Raw genomic sequence first — 6,975 nt, forward strand, 5'->3', positions numbered from 1 at the left:
ACCATAAAAACTCTAGATTTTTGGATGAAGATTGATGAAATGCAACGGGAAATCGAAATAAAAAGGTTTAGAATTATATACCAATACTTTGGGGAAGAACTTGTTACTTGAAAATCGCCTCAATGCTCTCTAGTTTTGAAAATATGAAAATGTGGGTTAAATCCCGACTTTGCTACTGTTTTAAGTGCTGGACGACAGTGTTCATCGCGTTTGCAAAAGTACTGTCGCATTCGCGAAAAACTGCCAGTAGTGGACTTATGCGATCGCAGGAGAAGCTTCACGTTCGCGAAGGCTTAGCCCAGCCTTGCCTTCGCGTTCACAATAGAGGGGTCGCATTCGCATAGTTCTCCCTAGATTCCCAGATCAGCCCATCCTAATGCTATGCGTTCGCGATTGACCGGTCACATTCACGTAGAGCAAACCCCCCAAGGCTCAGCATTCGCGATCAGGGTCTCGCGTTCACATAGAACAAATTCCACCCCCAGCCCAGTTCCCCATAGCGATCGCAAAAGTTACTACGTGATCGCGATGCACAAAATGTTTGTGCACCAGAAGCAGCAAACCTGCAATCTTTCCTAAATACGGACTTACTCGTGCGATCAAATCGCCAAAATAACGCCTCGAACTACAAGTTTAGCATCAAAATCAAAGAAAAATCTCCATAACTCTTAAGTTTTTAACAACCGAGGGTCCGATTCACGTTATATCAAGTCCATTTCTTACCAAATTTTACAGGCTCAACCTGCATACTATATAAGACCTATACCGGGCTTCGGAACTAAAATACGGGTCCGATACCATCAATTTCAAACACATTTAAATTTCCAAAAACTCTTAAAATTTCAGTTAAACAATTTTCTTCAAAAATTTATTTCTCGGGCTTGGGACCTCGGAATTCGATTCTGGGCATACGCCCAAGTCCCATATTTTTCTATAGACCCTCGGGGATCGTCAAATCATAGGTATGGATATGTTTACCCAAAATGTTGACCGAAGTCATCTTAAATTAAATTTTAAAGGCATAATTGCATTTTTATCAAATTTTCACATAAAAGCGTTCCGGACATACGCCCGGACCGCGCTTGCAAATCGAGGTGAGATAAAAGGAGGTTTTAAGGCCTCAGAACACAGAATTGACTCGAAAATTCATCACTCCCTCCACCTCTAAAATAACTGTTCGTCCTCGAACGGACATAGAAAAGAAGTACCTGAGTCGGGGAAAAGATGGGGATTTCAGCTCCACATATTAGACTCGGACTCCCAGGTAGCTACCTCGGCAGGCTGACCTCTCCACTGAACATGAACTGAAGGGAACTTCTTTGATCTCAACTGACGAACCTGCCGGTCTAGAATAGCTACCGGCTCATCCTCATAAGTCAAGTCCTTGTCCAACTGGACAGTGCTAAAGTTTAACATGTGGGATGGATCGTCGTGATTCTTTCAAAGCGGGGACACGTGAAACACTGGGTGCATAGCTGATAAACTCGACGGCAACGCAAGTCTGTAAGCCACCTCTCCTACTCGATCAAGAATCTCAAAAGGACCAATGAACCTAGGGCTTAGCTTGCTCTTCTTCCAAAACTCATCACGCCCTTCATGGGCGACACCCGGAGCAACACTCGCTCTCCGACCAAAAATGCCACATTATGAACCTTGCGGTCAGCATAACTCTTCTGCCTGGACTGAGCGGTACGAAGCCTATCCTAAATGATCTTTACCTTGTCCAAGGCATCCTGCACTAGATCCGTACCCTACAACCGAGCCTCTCTCGGCTCAAACCATCCAACTGGCGATCGTCACCGCCTACTATATAAAGCCTCATAGGGAGCCATCTGGATGCTCGATTGGTAACTGTTATGTAGGCGAACTCCGCTAAAGGCAAGAACTGATCCCACGAACCTCCAAAGTCAATGACACATGCTTGGAGCATATCCTCATAAATCTGAATAGTACGCTTGGACTGCCCATCCGTTTGAGGATGAAATGATGTGCTCAACTCGACCCGCATATCCAACTCATGTTGTACTGCCTCCAGAAATACGAGGAAAACTACGTACCTCGATTAGAAATGATAGACACGGGCACACCATAAAGACGAACAATCTCCCAGATATAGATCTCAGCTAACCTCTCGGAAGAATAGGAGACTGCCACAGGAATGAAATGCGCTAACTTGGTCAGCCTATTAACAATAACCCATGCGACATCGAACTTCCTCTGAGTCCGTGGGAGTCCAACAACGAAGTCCATAGTGATCCACTCCCACTTCCACTCAGGAATCTCAATCTTCTAAAACAAATCACCAGGTCTCTGATGCTCGTACTTACCTGCTGACAATTCAAACACCGAGCTACATAGGCAACAATGTCCTTCTTCATCCTTCTCCACCAATAATGTTGTCGCAAATCCTGATACATCTTAGCGGCGCCCAGATGAATAGAATACGGGAACTATGTTCCTCTTCTAGAATCAACTCACGAAGTTCATCCACATTAGGCACACAAATACGACCCTGCATCCTCAAAACTCCATTATCTCCAACTGTAATATTCTTGGCACCTCCGTACCGCACTGTGTCTCTAAGGACAAGCAAATGAGGGTCATCATACTGCTGATCTCGGATATGCTCAAATAATGAAGAATGAGCGACTGTGCAAGCTAGCACACGGCTTGGCTCGTAAACATCCAACCTCACAAATTGATTGGCTAAAGCTTGAACATCTAAGGCAAGCGGTCTCTCCCCGACCGAAATATATGCAAGGCTGCCAATACTTGCTGACTTCCTACTCAAAGCATCGAAGATGATACAAGATGGTAATATCATAGTCTTTCAACAGCTCTAACCACCTCCTATGCCTCAAATTTAGCTCCTTCTTCTTGAACAAGTATTGCAAACTCTTGTGATTCGTGAACACGTCACATGACACGCCATATAAATAATGCCTCCAAATCTTCAGTGCGTGAACAATGGCTGCTCTCCAAATCATGAACTGGATAATTCTTCTCGTGGATCTTCAACTGTCGTGAAGCATATGCAATAACCTTGCCATTCTGCATCAACACCGCACCAAGTCCAATACGCGATTCATCACAATATGTTGTATATGGCCCTGAACCTATGGGCAAAACCAACACTGGCGCCGTAGTCAAAGCTATCTTAAGCTTCTGAAAGCTCGCCTCACACTCATCCGACCACCTGAACTGGGCATCCTTCTGGGTCAACCTGGTCATCGGGGCTGCAATAAATGAAAATCCCTCCACAAACCGACGGTAATAGCCCGCCAATCCCAAGAAGCTCCGGATATCTATAGCTGATGCGGGTCTAGGCCAGTCCTTGACTGCCTCTATCTTCTTCAGATCTACCTGAATACCCTCTACTGATACAACATGACCCAAGAATGCAACCGAACTCAACCAAAACTTACACTTCAAAAACTTAGCATACAACTGACTATCCCTCAGAGTCTGAAGAACGACTCGAAGATACTGCTTGTGCTCCTCCTGGCTGCGAGAATACATCAAAATATCATCAATGAAGACAAACACGAAGGAATCCAAATAAGGCTTGAACACTCGGTTTATCAAATCCATGAAAGCTACTGGGGCATTTATCAACCCGAATGACATCACTAAGAACTCATAATGCCCGTACTGAGTGCGAAAAGCTGTTTTAGGGCAAAGCTGTTTTAGGGACATCAGATGCCCTAATCCTCAACTGATGGTAGCCATCTCAGATCAATCTTCGAAAATACCTTGGCACCCTGAAGCTGATCAAATAAATCATCAATCCTCGGCAATAGATACTTGTTCTTGATGCTGACTTTGTTCAACTATCGATAATCTATACACATCCTCATCGACCCATCCTTCTTCTTAACAAACAACACTAGCGCACCTAAAGGGGAGACACTCGGTCTAATAAAGCCTTTATCCAATAAGTCCTACAATTGTTCTTTCAATTCCTTCAATTCTAGCGGGGCCATACGATATGGCGGGATAGAAATGGGCTGAGTGCCCGGAGCCAAATCAATGCAAAAATCAATATCCCTGTCGGGTGACATCCCGGCAAGTCTGAAGAAAATACCTCTGGAAAATCACGGACAACGGGCACAGAATCCGTAGAAGTAACCTCAGCACTAGAATCATGAACATACGCTAAATAGTCCAAACATCCCTTATCAACCATACGCCGAGCCTTCATATATGAGATAACCCTATTGGTACAATGACCATGAGTCCCTCTCCACTCCAAATGAGGCAACCCCGATAATGCTAAGGTTACAGTCTTGGCATGACAATCCAATATAGCATGATATGGTGATAACCAATCCATCCCCAGAATGACATCGAAATCTACCATGTCGAGAAGTAAGAGATCTACATGGGTCTCAAGACCCCCAATAATGACCACACAAGCACGATAAACACGATCTACCACAATAGAATCATCCATCGGTGTAGACACATATATATGAGCACTCAAAGAATCGCGAGGCATAACCAGATAAGGGGCAAAATAAGATGACACATAAGACTATGTAGACCCTGGATCAAACAGAACTAAGGCATCTCTACTGCATACTGATACCGTACCTATGATAACTGCATTCGGAGGCCTCTGCCTCAGGTCTGCCTGGCATAGCATAACATCGGGGCTGGGCCCCACCACTCTGAACTGCATCCCTAGGACGGCCTCCTGCGGGCTGGCCTCCACCTATTACTGTCTGGCCTCCACCTCTAGCGGCCTGGCCTCCACCTCTAACACCTCTACCCCTACCTCTAGCTGACTGAGTGGGCGGTGGAACACCCGGTGCTGGAACCATAGCACGAGAACCCTGGTGCTGAGAACTGCTCAAGGTTCGAGGGCAAAACCTAGCAATGTGCCTCATATCACCACAAGTATAGCAAGACTTGGGCTGCTGAGACTACTGACCCTGACGACCTGGATGACCACCCTAAAAACTCTGGAGCAGAGGTGCACTAATAGGAGCTGGTGGTGCACTGTAGGGCAACTGATTAGAATACTGCATATGAGAACCACGACCACCTAGAGCACCATGAAAAGCCTGAAGTGTTGAATGAAACGGCTTGGGAGGATGGCCCCTACCAAAAGAATCCCTGCTTCCAGATGAGGCACCACTGAATCTACCCGAATGACGGGGCCTTTTGTCAAACCCCTGAACACTCCCCTATGATAAAACCATCTCAACCCGCCTGGCTACATTGGCTGTATCCTGTAAAGAAATCTCGCTACCTCTCTCCTTGGCCATCTGCAGTCTAATAGGATGAGCGAGAACCTCAATAAACCTTCTCACCCTCTCTCTCTCAGTGGGGAGTATCAGAAGAGCATGACGAGCCAAATCAATAAACCTCATCTCGTACTAGGTGACAGTCATAGAACCCTACTAGAGACGCTCAAACCGCCTGCGGTACTCCTCTCTCTGAGTGACCGGAAGAAACTTCTCAAGAAATAGCTACGAGAACTGGTCCCAAGTGAGAGCTGGTGATCCAATTGGTCTGGCCAAACAATAATATCTCTACCATTTCGTGGCGGAACCTGACAGACGGAAAGCAGTAAAGTTGACCCCATTGGTCTCCACTATCCCCATGTTCTGAAGAACCTCATGACAACTGTCTAAGTAATCCTGGGGATCCTCTGAAGATGTACCACCATAAGTAGTAATGAACAGCTTGGTGAACCTGTCTAACCTCCACAAAGCATCGGCAAACATAGCTGCTCCATCACCGGTCTGAGCTATTACGCCCGGCTGAATCGCTCTAATTGGCTGAGCTGCTGGAGTCTGAAACTGGGGAGCCATCTACTTCGGAGTGCGGGTATCGGGAGTCTGTGCTCCTCCCCTAGCCTGAGAGACGGCTAGTTCTACAAGAAGTAAGCCTGCCTGAGTGACACTCTCCATAAGTCCCACTAGACGGACCAGAGCATCCTGGAGTATTGGGCTAGCAATGAACCCCTCTGGGACTTGAGCTGGACCCACCAGAACTGTCTTGGCCGAAACCTCATCATCAAATTCAACTTGAGGCTCCGCCGCGGGTGTTGCTGCTTTGGGCTGAACTCTACCCTTGCCTCGGCCTCTAGCACGGTCTTGGCCTTGCCTTCTGCCCCTCGTAGATGCTGCTGCTGGGGGCTCGGGATGCTGATTAGCGGATGAAGAAGCATGTGTTCTTGCCATTTGCGAAAGAACAGAGTGGAAGTTAAATTAGCATTGAGAAAAACAAATCGCACGACAGAGAAGAATAGAAGTGAAACTGTTCCTAACTCTATAGCCTCTGGGGGATAAGCACAGACATCTCCGTACCGATCCCTCAGACTCCACCAAGCTTGTCCGTGAATTGCAAGACCTAAGCAACCTAGAGCTCTGATACCAACTTGTCACGACCCGAATTTCCCCCCTTCGGGAGTCGTGATGGCGCCTACTAGTGAAAGCTATGCAAGCCACCTATTACGATTAATTTACCATTTTCATTTTTAACTTCTTAACAATTGAGAGAGAACATATTATAAACAACGGAAATAATAAAGCAGAAGAACGAAATTTAACGATTAAGCTAATACCAATACGAATCCATAAATGTAAACCACCCAGAACTGGTGTCACAATCTCACGGACTATCTAGGAATACTATAAATAGGGTCCGAACAAAATAAATACATGTCTATCTCTGAAATAGAAAAGAACAGAAGAAAACTAGATAAGGAGGGGACGCCAAGGCCTGCAGACGCCTGCAGGACTACCTCGGGTCTCCTGATGAACTGAAGGCAGCAACCCCTAGCTAAGGTCCATATGCTCCAGTACCAGGATCTGCACAAAAGAGCACAGAGTGTAGTATCAGCACAACCAACCTCATGTGCTGGTAAGTGTCGAGCCTAACCTCGACGAAGTAGTGATGAGGCTAGGACACAACAATTAACATAACCTGTAGTTAAACATTACCTTACAGAATAATAGTAATAGA

The sequence above is a fragment of the Nicotiana tabacum genome, chromosome 20 (genome assembly GCF_000715075.1).
Source record: "Nicotiana tabacum cultivar K326 chromosome 20, ASM71507v2, whole genome shotgun sequence".
Classification (NCBI taxonomy): Eukaryota; Viridiplantae; Streptophyta; class Magnoliopsida; order Solanales; family Solanaceae; genus Nicotiana; species Nicotiana tabacum.